Source organism: Cryptotermes secundus, unplaced genomic scaffold (assembly GCF_002891405.2).
Source record: "Cryptotermes secundus unplaced genomic scaffold, Csec_1.0 scaffold746, whole genome shotgun sequence".
NCBI lineage: Eukaryota > Metazoa > Arthropoda > Insecta > Blattodea > Kalotermitidae > Cryptotermes > Cryptotermes secundus.
This window is the reverse complement of record NW_019739224.1, coordinates 650,824-665,906: the sequence shown is the minus strand read 5'-3', so window position 1 is coordinate 665,906 and position 15,083 is coordinate 650,824. Positions and strand designations below refer to the sequence as shown.

At 42.3% G+C, this 15,083-nt stretch overlaps 1 protein-coding gene and 1 long non-coding RNA gene across 2 annotated transcripts in view; one reads left to right on the top strand and one right to left on the bottom strand.

Annotated features, from left to right (window-relative positions):
* LOC117282895 overlaps positions 1-13,118 on the top strand; it is a 22,353-nt gene extending 9,235 nt beyond the window's left edge. The window contains exons 2-3 of the long non-coding RNA XR_004513805.1: positions 3,336-3,488; positions 13,015-13,118. This is a non-coding gene — a long non-coding RNA (uncharacterized LOC117282895). The remainder of the gene's footprint in view (positions 1-3,335; positions 3,489-13,014) is intronic.
* Positions 1-15,083, bottom strand: part of LOC111871770 — a 203,881-nt gene that overhangs the window by 12,984 nt on the left and 175,814 nt on the right. The window lies entirely within an intron of this gene.

Below are 15,083 nucleotides of genomic sequence, written 5' to 3'. Positions count from 1 at the left end.
AGGACCAGGAATTAAATAATAATTTTCCTGGGGAGTAAAGCGCGGCTGGCGCCCAAGGCAGACAACCTTACCGCCATCTTTGAGCCGATTGTCTAGATAATGTGGGACCCTCAACGTCTCGCATCCCTATGGGCCTTCACGGCCTGGCACAGGAATAGTTTTACTTTACTTTTACACCGTTCACATTAAATCTCAAGCAGACATAGCAGTAGAGATCTCTACTACTGTCATAAGTTAAAAATTTACATGNGTTCGGTTGTTGCTGAACGTGTGGTTTGTGTAAGTTTGTTATACTAACGCGATTAATACAGATAAGCTTAAAACAGTTTCTTGTTAGCTACAGACTTCAAATCGGGTGTAATAGATTATGCTAAGGGATATGGAAAGTGAGCAATTTGGGTGAACCTTCGTGCCTCGTTCTGCACTATAATTCTGTTTCGCAAGTGCAGTTCTGTTAGTGTACAGTGCCACGGAGTGCTGGTTGCGCAGGGAGGCTGGCAAGTCCAGCGTCACGCCCATGCTTCTCAAGGTGTGTGGGGATCAGTCTGTGTGTTGGACAGGACGAGTGTCGAGATTTTAAACTATATATCTATTTATCTATGGCTCTAGAGCCTTTCTGGACCTTGGCCGCCTTTTCAGTTTCTGTACACAGTCGGTAGGACTCCTTGGACGGGGGATTAACCCGTCGCAAGGCCGCTATCTACACACAGAACAACACAAGCACAGAATAAATGCACAGAGACATCCATGCCGAAAGTGGGATTCGATCCCATGATCCAAGTTTTCTAGAGGGTGAAGCCGGTTCATGCCTTAGATCGCGCGGCCACTGAGCTCGGCAACATGGATGCACTGGCACGGATAACAACACGGACTGTTATAAACCGCACATATTACATAAACCTTGGAGTAAAACTGTGCATAGACAAACGAAAGATATGTCTAGTGTTGTTGGCAGAAACCGCTCTGCATGATGTTACATAAATACATCTTAATAGCTTCATAGCTATACATCTCCTTCGACTATGTATACGCAAGTTCACGGTCATGGTAACGTCTCTGGCCTGTTACCATTCAGAATTAATGGGTCAGAAGTCACAGTAAGGCAATACATAAATATTGTGGTTAATGGAAGTTTCAATTATGTTCATGCATTTTTTTTATAAAATGCACCTTCTAGAATAGTGATCGGTTAAAGTAAACAATATTATATTTTTAATTATTAATTACTTACAGCTCAGTAATTTAAAAAAACCGCATATTTCTGAGCCTGGCAGCATTAAAAACACTGAGTTACAGTCGTCTACCTTTTTCGAGTATGCGGTATGGGTGAAGCTGCGGTATCTAGGCGCATATCAGCTACAACACAACACTAGCAGCCCTGACGATAACGGAGCCAGGTTCCCCCCTCCGCTCACTGTGACGAAACAGCTAGGTCAGATTACTCACTATCGCAGCTGACAGTGAATAATAAATTCCAATGACTACCGCAGCAGTGCTTGGCGACAAGTCGGCTTTTGTTACTCCCGTGTGCTTCTGGTAGTAGCGTCCACGCCCAGAACTTTGCTGGGGTCAACTAGTCCGGTGTCCAACCGTTAAATGTCGGAACTTTCACCGTGAGCAAAATCGGCAGAGGTTAGCTTGGCGGTAACGGTCTATAGTCCATTCGCGGAGTCGAGACAGCGTAAAAAAAAAGCAAGCCCCGCGTCGCCACAGCTGACAGCAAGGAGTGGACAAAGCGCACAGTTACTGCGGTGTACTCACTGCATTCGGACGTACGTTAACCTGCATTCAGACTGAAGAGTGAACTTTGGACGCCCCTGCAACGATACATGCCTCACGTGATCGCTGCATGATTTCATTCAAAGAGCGAAGGAGATACCGCGTGTATTTGTTTACGAGGACTCTCTCGTCTCCGCGAATGGATTGTAGTTTTGTATTGACCGATACCCGGTTCGTATTTTGACGGGCTGCTAGCTATCCTGCCGGTCGCAGTGGCCGCGCGTTCTACCACATGAAATATCATCGCTCGCTCGAACAGTGGGATCGTCGATTCGAATCCCACTGAAGGCATGGATGTCTGTGTTTATTCTGTGCTGTTAGGTAGCGGTCTTCCGTCGGGCTCATCCCCCGCCGAAGGAGTCGTACCGACTCTCTTAGATTAAGAAACTGAGGTGAAACAAAGTGTTTCACGGATGCCCTGTGCTCCAAGTGGAAGCAACAGGAATGGAAAAAGGAGAACCCCTGTCCATCACTAGTCATCATAACAACGAACATTGGACACGTTCAATTTAGCTGACAAAGTCACAACGCACTTCTCTGAGATTCATTCTGATACTAGGTAAAAAGGTAAAGTTGTCCCCGTGCTTAACTAATTAAGCACTACGCTATGAAGGCGTATGGGGGAGTATACGTATAGGTCCACATTTTCTTGACCTCGGCCCTAGTTGGAGGTGAGTGGTAAGCTTCACGCCCCTGCCGGTTTACCCTCGGTACCCATTGTATTGGAGGCTGGGTGAGCCGCAGAGTAGGTGTGGGCTGCGTGGAAAAGAGAAAAGCTTGACCTTAACGGGACTCGAACTCCGACGCCTCGGTCGTCCAGCCCGTAGCCAGTCGCTATACCCACTGCGCTATCCCGGCTCATCATTCTGACACTCTCGCCCCTTTATTTCCTGATAACGTAAGCTGTCTCTTAACGAGGTTTCGCTACCGAACCTTCCTACTGACTGCTTACTTCGTATGTCTGGTCCATCGGGACGTCAGACGAAGGGTAGGAGTTATCCCGCTTCTAGATTCCCCTCTTAGGTCATCTCCCTTGCATGAGGATTACATTTCTTATACATTTAATGTGACTTCAGAATTTAAATATCGTTAGGAAAGGAACTATATATCAAATTTAATATTATTTAAATTAAAAGACGAGAGTAATTTGTAATGTTGCAGCATAGTTACTGCAAATCCTTCGCCAAGTATCAGCTTGCCTGCAGTGCCGATCACCAACAGCTGGAAGTGTACAGAGAGGCTATGATTAGACGATTAAGAAGACGAAAAAGAAAAATACGTTGATATAATGAATACGGTGATTTCTGAATACTTATCGCCGCACCCTGAGACATGCGATAGCCTTGACAAGGCCGCAAGTTATCACTTCCTCAGTCGATCTGGGACTTACATCTCCGAACTGGTTACAGAGTTCATTCATTCATCAATGGCTCTACAGCCCTTTGTTGGGCCCTTGATTCCTCTTTGGTTTCGTAATTTTTTTTTTTTTTTTTTTTNTTTGTGTGCTGTTGCTTCTTTCTTGGTTTTTGATTTTTTTTTTTTTTTTTTTTCCACAGACGGCAGGACTCCTTGAACGGGTGATCAGCCCGTCGAAAGGCCGGTACCTACACAGAGGATAACACAGGCATCAATGCCTTGAGTGGGATCCCAGAGTTCGAGCGTGCCAAGACACTTCCTGCAGTGCGTCCACCGTGACCGGCGTTTACAGAGTAAGATAAGTATTTCCTCTTTATGTTTAGAAGCAAAGAATTAATCAGTGGAGTAAAGTACGAGGGAAAATGTGGTATTTGTATTAAATAAGTGTGTCTATTACTGGAGCGTAGGTGGGAGGACAATATTAAAATGGATCTTAGAGGGATAGAATGGGATGGTATGGATTGGATTGATCTGGCTCAGGATAGGGACCAGTGGAGGGCTCTTGTGAACACGGTAATGAACCTTCGGGTTCCATAAAATGCTGGTAAATTCTTGAGTAGCTGCAGAATTGGCTCCTCAAGAAGGGCTCAGCTCCATGAGTAAGTAAGTCTATTCCTGGATGTTAATGCAGTATCATTTTTATCAACAGGACAATAATTGAAGAGTACTACCTTACGGGATATGGCGCATTGCAGCCTGATAGAAGTTTAAAAATATTTCGATGAATGTGTTGTCTGTATCTTCAGGAAGGAAAAAATATAAAGGCTTCAACTTTTCTAACCTGAAGTTGGAGACAGTACGTTCCTCAGATGTGTCGGCGAACCTCTACCAGACTGCATGATGTTCATCCCAAAAAGCAATAATTTTCACATGACTGCCATGAGAACCTCAAATCTTACAGTTTCCTGTTTCCGGAACACCCACTGATTCGATATGGGGAATACGTCCAACTGCACAGATACCGTAAAGCGTGACATTTGCGTTCACGGATCACTGACAACATAGGTTCACTTCAAAAGAACCAAAGATCATAGACTTCTGATTCAATTGCTTATCTGATTACTTGCAGTAATCTACTCACAGATTCTTGATACGCGCTGTCTAACATTACGTAAGATGTTTGCTGACGCCTGGATATTCACAAATCTAATATATATATATATATATATTTGAGGTTCTCAGCGTGGTGATTATGAACGTTACCATCTTTTGGGATGAGACGCAGAGTAAGTAACAGATATTTACCGACATGTTGGAAGAAATTTCTACCCTCAGGATGGAGGCAGCAAAGGCCTCCGAAACGCTGGTTAATATTTACCAAATAATATAGGTCACACCCGTGAAGATGGCACTATTTTTATGTTTCGATCTGATTGCATGTTTAACCGAACTACTGAATAATCGTGTCCACATAATAAATTCTGAAAACCCAATTCTATTATGGAAGGCATAATTACTTACAAAACAAACTCCGTGGCCGAATTATACCGACCGAGCGACCGACGCTTGTGGGCGAAGTTAGTGCCAACTTCTGCGAATAGAGGGTCTCACGTGGTCAGCGCAACGAATGCCAACGGCCGTTAATTTCAGTTTTCTAGAACGGAGCCGCTATTCCTCCAAATAGCTCCTCAATTATCCTCACGAAGTATGAGTGGACCCCGTTCCAGACCAACTAATTCTAAAAAAATCTGGTAGCGCTGGGAATCGAACCCGAAACCTCGGGATCTGTACCCACGAACTCTGGCCACTGGACCACAGAGGCGGTTTGCATAATTACTTACTCTCGTATTAAAGGTTACTTAACAGATCTCTGTGGAGTCCGCTAAATATGAAAGGCGCTAAATTTTAGCATTATAGGTCTATCTACCACAGCTCAAATTAACAGTCTCTGCCTCTGCCCCCTGTCTGCCACTCTTTCATAATTTACCTGACGATGGAATCACAGCCAGCATCCGAAACGTTAGGCCTTTTAATGACACGACACGATGGAAAATCTGAAACGTATATGCTAGTTTACTAACACACTTTCATCACAGATATTTAGTCATTTATTTACTGTATTTATGTGTTTCATATCATATCACTGTATATATCTATTCGCGATAAATCTAATCGGATATTTTGTCAAAGCATTCTGTCTAATTTCTTCACCGTAAAAATACATATAGAAACCAAACAGTGAAATGAATTTAAGAGAGTAACAAACCATGGCTAACACAATCGTACAGAATTCTTGAGAAGTTCATTTTCTTTCAGCGGGTCAAGAAATTCCACAATCGTCAGAGTTACTAGGTTTTTGGACCTTTTCCATCGTCTGGTACTCCTGAAATTATAGAACACGACGTTTCGGAAAATGGGTCTGTTTCACTGGACCAGTGATTGAGGTTAACTCTTCCTAGGGGACCCAACCGAGTAGGTGTCTTCACCTCAACCATCTCCCGAGGACGGAAACAGATCTAGTTTCCGAAAAATTGTGTTTTCAAGTTTCTAGAATACCGGACGATGGACAAAGTCCAAAAACCCAGTGATTCTGAGCGTCATACACCATCGTCAGAATCCTTCAGGATCTACTGTTCATAATTGTGTTCACAACAGCTCAAAATTGGAAATTACACGGATCCAGACGAATTAAGTCCACATCCTTGTAAGCTGTTTCTTTAACACAAATGTTATCTACGTCTGACCCTCCCAAGTGGCCCTTTGTCTTCAGATTTTCCGCCTGGATTTTGCATAAAGATATTTCTCATCGCCACCATACGTGCTACATGGCCCACTTCTTCCATCCTCCTTCATTTGATAACCGTAATAATATATGGTGTAGAGCTGAAATTGTCAAGACCTTCATTACGAAAGCTTATTCATCCTCTCGTTATTTCTTCAGCACTTTATTTCTTAAACACCCTCACTGTATGTCTCCCTCAGGCAATGAACCACGTTTCACACCCCTATAGAAGAGTACATACAATTATACGTTTATATAGTTGTAAATATGAGATGGGACGATAAAAGATTCTGAAATGAACTGTGGAAAACATTTCCCGAATTTCATCTGCATGTATCTTCTCTGAACATATCTTGATAGGTTATTTTAGTTCGAAAATATTTCTGACGATCCATTCATTCATTCATTATTGGAGGGGGTGGGTTTCCCCATGCACCGCGACCAGTTGTTGATCTATTGTACGTCCCCCTTTGATATTCTACCAGTCGCCATATCCTTCCGGAACTGGTGCTTGCTATCAGCCCCGCTCAGCCACCGAGTTCGGCCCCTCTACTGGCAATGGTACCCGATACTTCCCCCATCTACCAGAGGCATTGGAAACTACTTGGGCGGGAAACTTTTACGTGCAGTAAAGTTACGACACGGGACCCACGGCTTAAAGTCCCTCCCGGAGGACTTGATCCCTGAATTTTTCCGCCCTTAAAAATTCTACAACCTCCGCCGGGTTTGAACCCGCGTACCTTGAGTCATGAGGTGAGAACGTTACCCCTAGACTACGGAGGCCGCTTTTCTGACGATTCTATATACAAAACTTTATAAGCGGTTTATATTGTGAGTCAACGAAAGTATGTATGGAAGTGCTACCACGTATTTGAAATCTAGCGTTGCCTTAATGTCGGGAGAAGTAAAACTTCAGCGACCATATCTACACAATAGCTGCGAAATTGATATATTTGGGTTAACCTCATCTGAACATGTTATGTCGTGCTATACTATAAAGCTGAGTCACGAACGAGCAAGCAGTCTTGTGTTTCCACATAGACATGATGCTTCTATTGCTGACAACATTTTGATGTGGATAAGCGTAATTAGCATTTAACATGGTGAATCAGTTCATGTACATATGTACATACTTTCATATCAAGGGCATGGAAGATGTTCTTCGGACTAATTTATTAAAATTGCGTACAGCTTCTCCCACACAGTCTCAATTCGTGGCGTGAGAGCAAATTCTCTTTCGTATCATCTTCACTCGAACATGGAAATAGATTCAATTTCCAAAACGCACTGGTTTCAATGAACATGGACGAGGGACAGACGGACACAGTTTCAGTCAATTGCAGATATGCCCACGCGCTCTTCAGACATGTCCTTACTTATTGGCTCAGCAACAATGTTACAATTTAATATGCTTAAGTCTAAGTTATGTTACCGTTTCTTATAACAGGCCTCTAGAATTTACTCTTTAGTCCAAACAGTTTCATTCGCAGTAAAATTGGTATATTTATTTATTTATTTATTTTGTGACGAATTACTTCCTCAAATATAATTCCTACATTAATACGGTATTTCAATTTTCCGTTATTTCAACGGGACGCTTTCTCGTGTATTTTAAATTTTATTATTAACATTGTTATATAATTAATATCCGGAAAGAAAGGACAACGTATGTTAAGCATCCCCTTTCCGCCGCCCCATAGCTCAAGCGGTTAGTCGCTAGCTTCCCACCGCAGCGGCCCGGGTTCGATCCCGGGTCTGGTCAAGTAGGATTTATGGTGGACAAAGTGACGCTGGGGCAGGTTTTCTCCGAGTACTACGGGTTCCCCTGCCAATCTTCATTCCACCAATTGCTCCACAATCACCCTCACCTATCATCTGGGGCTGGTACAATAGGCCAGAAGTGGCGCAGTACAAGGGACTTAGTCCCACCCCACTAGCAATAAAAAAAAAGCATCACCTTTTAATTGATGGAATATTCAACTGCAAATACCGTGTTTAGCCCTACCGCTCTCTTCTGTTCCCTTTTAACGGACAACGTAAGTCGTTGTTACACGGACTCGAGGGAGAGAGAGAGATAGAGATAGAGAGAGAATACTTTGGGTTCTGACTGGAATTTGAACATTCACTGCCATCTATCATCTTCAAAGAATACTAACTGTAAGTCCCGAGCGTCGGCTGCGTAAGCTTCATCAGAATGAGCCGCCGTAACCCTGAAGAAATAGGACGAGAAAAGGAAAATACGAATGGCGCCCTTAGTGCGCCGGCGCCGGTGGATGGGAAATGGTTAGAATTATTATTCTCACTTTCCCTTTTGTCTATATATATTACAATCATTACATTTCCGCCCTTGATTCTGTGTACTAATTAGAGCGGCTTTAACAAACCAGACGAACAAAGTACAAAACAATAATTTTCAACAATACGTCACATCATCATTAAGGATTAATAAGTTTGGTTTATGTATGTGTAAATACTGTTGAACGGTAACAGCATTGGGAATACAACCTGTATAAAAGTCGTAGTATTTCTTCACGTTCGCCCAGTCCTTACAAAGCATTTCTCTTCCCTATGAAGGTGTACAGTTACAAATTACTCTGCATATAGCTCAGCAGTTATTCAGTGCGACTTCAGTTCGTTCCAAGTCTTACTGTCGCAAGAGTAGGTGACTGAAGTTATCAAATTTATTCATTAATAAGAATGGCAGAAAACAGAGACAAAATATGTTTAGGAAAGGAAGCTCCATTATGTTACTTATTGACAAAATTGTTGTTATACGGAAAATAGTCGACACATCAGCAATTTCAGAAAATATAAATACTATTGGCCTAATTTAAAAAGAAAACTTATTATCAGTATTATTACTCACTTACTTACTTACTCATGGAGTTGAGACCTTCTGGAGGAGCCGTCAATTCTGCAGCTACTCAAGAATTTCCCAGCATTTTATGGAACCCGAAGGTTCATTCCCGTGTTCACAAGAGCCCTCCTCTGGTCCCTATCCTGAGCCACATCAATCCAATCCATACAATCCAATCCTGTCTCTCTAAGATCCATTTTAATACAGAAAGAAATCAGGAACCTGTCACGCTACACTAACATACGTTACACGAAATTATATATTAATGAGATTCATGAGGGTTATATAACGACTTTCTCGATTACGCTCTTGTGTTTCGGTTATATGAATGAAGACTGTTCACTCCACCTTCGTCCTCACTGTGGTCTGCGTTTCTTCTTACACCGACAAAGCTGTTTCGTATTTTTCTTCTCCTACAGTAGCCAATATTTTGGGTTTATTTGTTTATCTTCTTTAACCCTTTAGAGCATACTTACTTACTTACTTACTTACTCATGGAGCTGAGCCCTTCTTGAGGAGCCGCCAATTGTGCAGCTACTCAAGAATTTCCCAGCATTCTATGGAACTCGAAGGTTCCTTACCGTGTTCACTAGAGCCCTCCACTGGTCCCTATCCTGAGCCAGATCAATCCAATCCATACCATCCCATCCTATTTCTCTTAACATCCGTTTTAATATTGTCCACCCACCTTCGCCTTGGTCTTCCCTGTGGTCTCTTTCCTTCTGGCTTTCCCAGCAATATCCTATACGCATTCTTCTCCCCCATTCGTTCTACATGCCCTGCCCACCTCATCCTCGACTTGATCATTCTAATTATACTTGGAGAAGAGTACAAGTTATGAAGCTCCTCATTATGCAGTTTTCTCCAANNNNACTTCATCCTTTCTCGGGCCAAATATTCTCCTCAACACCCTCAGTCTATGTTCCCCCCTTAATGTCAGAGACCAAGTTTCACACCCATACAGAACCACAGGCAAAATTATAGTTTTGTATATTCTGATTTTTGTTTTTGGACAGCAGATNAATAAAATTCTAAAATATGCATTTATATGCACAATAAAAATGACATAATTTCAATAAGAATGACTGGAAACATGCATAATTACATTTAAAAATAGGAATAAACCCTAGGAAAAAAATATGACATGTCATAGAAATCCGGGCCCTAATAATAACTGTATTTTAAAAAGTTAAAACAGAACTTTCATTGATTGGCCTATTGTACCTGCCCCGGGTGATTATGATGATGGAGAATTTGGTGGAATGAAGATTGGCAGGGGAAACCGAAGTACTCGAACAAAACCTGCCCCAGCGCCATTTTGTCCACCACAAATCCCACTTGACCAGACCCGGGTTCCAACCCGGGGCGCCGCGGTGGGAAGCCAGCGTCTAACCGCCTGAGCTATGGCGCGGCCCACATGCGACTTAGTTAACCGCCTACTCTTCAGGAATACGCTGCCTTCTTACTGATAATTTCTAGAAGACGTCTGAAAAAAAAAGAGGCGTTAAATCAATATACTTCGCTCCACGTGGTCCGTGTTACGCGTTTCCTATATAGAGTGAAGAATACAGTGTTCGGCTAGCTTGGCCGTGCTCCAAAGAGTGTAATGGTGATAAACACAGACACTGAAGCGATGTCGACAGCTGACATGGACATATATATATATATATCCATGTGCACTAGAGAAATTCGGGAATAAACAACAGAATCCTAGCCGATCCCAATCCACAGTGCGTTGTTGTTGTTGCTATGAAACGTAATGGCAGTTCTCACAGCAAACCCAGCTACAGGCTGAGCGCTTGAGCGCTTAAGGAGCGACTGGAGATTGTACCTCCGCGTCAATGCTCACAATTCTGTAGACACACGTTGCAGAACGTATACTTAACATGGTTTCGCTAGAAGCTTTGGCCACCGCTAAATCGAGGAGAAAATATGGGGCACAAGATTTTGACACAGAAACTGTACATACTCGTATATATATGCAGGCCTATATGTATGACAAAACAAAGCAACAAACAGTATCCGTGGCCTGTAGTCCGCAAGTGAACTATACCGACCGAGCGACCGCCGCTTGTCGGCGAAGTTAGTGACAAATTTTGCGGATAGGGGGTGTCACGTGATCAGCGCAACGGATCCCCACGGCCGTTAATCTCGGTTTTCTAGACCAGAACCGCTATTTTCTTGAAATAGCTCCACAATTATCAGTTTTTCACAAACAATTTAAGCCCATCGCAGCCCATCTCTTACATTCAATGCTGACTCTGTTTGAATGAAATCAGTTCCATGCAGTTTCGTCATACTCTGTCTTGTTTCTTGTGCACAAGGCTCTGACACGGTACAGACTCATCTGTAGAGGCCCAGAACTACATTTTCACGCATGCTTCGCCGTGAACCACGCGCTACGCATGACACAACTGCTCGTCCAGGGATCCCGTTGAATAGCAATTCTTCCTCATAATAATCGCATTGCAACGATCGAAAAGGCATCCTTGTATTACGAATTTCAAGGTTTCATACATGGAAGCACATCCGCTTAATGAACAGAAAATCTTAAATCAAAACAGCTGTGGCGCCTGCACTGCATATAGACCAACATTTCTCTTCTTTCTCTATGGCACTGCAGCCCTTTGGGACTTGGCCTCTTTTTTCAGTGTGTTAATCCTATACACAGTCGGTAGGACTCCTTGGACGGTGGATCAGCCCCGTCGCAAAGCCACTGTCTACACACAGAACAATACAAACACAGAATAAACGCACATAGATATTCATGCCTCAAATGGGATTCGAACCCACGATCCCAGTGTTTGAGTGGGCGAAGACGGTTCATGCCTTACACGTCACGGTCACTGTGATCGATTATAGATCTATATAAACGCCTGATATTCATGTGTTTCAAAATTCCCCGGGCCAAACAAGAGAGATAAGGAAGATATCTGTTCAATTACTGATATCTGTCGTTTGATAAACGCTTCTGAAAGGAAACAAGACACGACGCCACATATCAACATCTTTTTAGCATTAAATTTAACGTGTAAGCTGTCCATATTTTCGACATTTTACATACAACCATGTAGACAGTACAGGGTATGGGATACAGAAAGCAAAACTTCTTTGTAAGACCAATAAGCGTTCATATGTGAAGTCGTATGTATGTATAGTAACAACGCGATTCCACGCTTGTACACTGACAGATGTATAGCGTGACATATTTAAATTATTTAATTAATTTCTAATTAAAAATGTCAGTCCATTTACAACCACATGCTGACTCACTTAACTGCTTAACATAAGCATTCTAAAATTGTAAAGTGTGTTTCAGAGTGGCAAATAGAAAATTAATGTAGAGATATTGGACTTTATCCATCGTCATGGTTTTAAGATAACTAAGAAAAACACGACGTTTCGGAAACTCGATCTCTTTCCGTCCTCAGGTGAGGGAAAACACCTGTTCTGTTGGGTCCCTTAGAAAGAGCCAGCCTCAATCACTGGAATTAACTACATTCAGGAAGAACTGTCTTTGCTTGTGAGCGCTGTTCCTGGAGCCCGTTTGCTAACTGAATTCCATTATGTATATTGTAGTGCACTTGCGTCTATTACCCCCTGCTCTCCTTGTTATGCTTCATACTTTATCTTAAAAATGGTAGCAACGACATACTTATTAAAAATATTGTGGCGTATTTGCCCCATGCAAGAACGGTTGAGCCACAGAAACAGGCGTTTCTAAGCAATACACGCACGCGACAATGGAACAATGGGGTTATGCAACTCGCTTCTAGGCAACGACTCGATAAACACACTTCCGCGCAAGCGCAATGATGTCACACTCCAACAGTACTTAGCTATCACGTGACTTGTATTCTGTGTGGTCTGCAATAGAACTGTTTTCTGTGTTGTCCGTGCCGCGGCTATATAACACGAGTCCGCTTGCATACCTCCACCGTGACCCTGCGAGTCGTAGGAGGTGATGAAAAGGGAAGTCCCAAATCTGAGACAGTAAAATATGGTCGTGAGTCCCAAGGGACTGGCAGGACCCAGTGGCATATACAAAAGTCACACCCGTCCTCTTGTCAGACAGGCCGCCCTACAAAACAAGAACGTAACTGTCAAACAGTAATAAATATCTGGTCATGAGCCCCAGATGGGGCTCGACACCAAGACTTACTGACTGATTGACCATCAGTCGCAATGCGACTTGGACTTGGCGTCCAGGAGAGTTTTGAGTTAAGTTCTGATGTTCCAGGGCGATTGAAGAAGAAATGGCAAAAAGATTTCATAGTGACTGAAATGCAAGTTTCTGTGTTCAGATCCGTTGCCAGGAGACGACTAGTGAAGACGGAGGATCATTATGCGTGTGCAACGGTGAACTGGGAAGTGTGTAAATCAGCCATAGCGCTGTACTGGTTGTAATTAAGAGAAACTGTAACCAAGATGCTAATAAATCCAATCATTCGAACTAGAGCCCGTCATTTTTGTCACGCGTACCCCCCCCTACACGTGACACTGAAAGATAAGTTTTGATTTTATTACGAATTGATTAGAAACGGCATGTGTTAAATAATTTTGGAAAAGTGAATGTAAAAGATCACTCTAGAGACCTAAACATAGATGCTAGGTTCGTATTAAGACGGATTTTAACGAAACTCGATCTGAAATTGCTGACTGTAATGAAATGGCCTAGTAGAGGATACAATGACGAACTTCTCTGAACACGAACTAAACCTTCGGGTTCTACAAAAGTAAGAAAATTTCTATGTCAGCTGAGGCACCATCATCTTTCGACGGTGCTGGTCTGTAAAGTGCCATATATTTTACAAACAATACTTCCATATTTTATGTTAACTTCATCAGTCTCTTCATTAATCTCTTTGACGTCAGAGATGTTGTTGATTGTGATAACAAAGACGTTTATGTAGTAAAGTATTTTTGGATAAAGTTATTTGTACCAGCATCTATTATATTATTTTCCACGATTACAATTTAAATGCCAGTGATAGACTAGACTGGGATTCTACAGCTCTGAAAGTTATCACATCAGGTTGATTTCTAATTTCGGTAATTTAAGTAGTTTAAATGTACGAGTAAATTGACATCAGGGAAGAAGCTGCAATTTTTCTTGTTGGAATTTGCACGGTTCTTCATTAATTCACGTGAAACTGATATGACTCGGAGGCATCCGTGCTAAAACTATTATACACTCTCCTACAAACTAAGCTATGTTTTACGGTGTATACAAAATTTAAACGCATTTTTCATCATTATTCTATATTTTGTGAAATTAAAGATATTTAATATGTATACGTTTTAAAATTTCGTTGAAAATCTGTCACGGGACTGGGTTAAATATATTTTTACAGACGTTTACGGAAGACATTACGTATGTAAGTGTCTCGTCATCTGAATGCAAGGCGAAACCACACAGGAAAGGCAGCTAATTAACCCTTCCGATGTGTCTGTAAAGTATACAAATAGCCTATGCTGGAAATATAGTAATAAATACAATTTACATTCACGAAGAAATGAGGAGCTGGTAAAATTCTGTTCAAAATATTTTCCCTTCACTGTCTGTAAAGTATACAAATAGCCTATGCTGGAAATATAGTAATAAATACAATTTACATTCACGAAGAAATGAGGAGCTGGTAAAATTCTGTTCAAAATATTTTCCCTTCACGCATGTAACTTAAAATACTACAATTTTACCTAGGTATCACGCACACAGTGCCGGTCACGGTAGCCGAGCGGTCTAAGGCATGCACTGTCTTCGCTCGCTCGGAAGCCGGGATCATGGGTTCGAATCCTACTCAGGGCATGGATGTTTGTGTGCGTTTTTCTGTGTTTGTCTACGGGTAGAGTCCTTGCGACGAGCTAATCACTCGCCCAAGGAGTCCTACCGTATGTGTAAGATCTAGAAAAACCGAAGTGAACGGAGTTCATGAAGTTAGGTCTAGGCTCAATGGGGCTGTAGTGCCAAGGAAAAAATCAAGCACACAGAATAATGGGGCTACAGTTAAAAGCGAAAAAGATATTTTATGCCACCGTTTCGAAGCCAAAGCTGCTTTTAGCTTAGTGACGGTGCTACATTGAGAATTTCTCTCATTCCTTTAGATATTTCTTAAGTCCTTAGCGCGAATGCATGTAGCCTACACAGCAAAAGAAAAGTGTCCTTCTTGTAAAATTGCAGTTGATGGAGTTCCTGGGTGCCTGATCAGCGCAATGGGTAGAGTGACTGGTTACGGGTTTGGCGGCTAAAAGGCCGGAGTTCGAGTTCCAGTATGGGAAAGATTTTTCTCTTCTCCAACCCGTTCACAC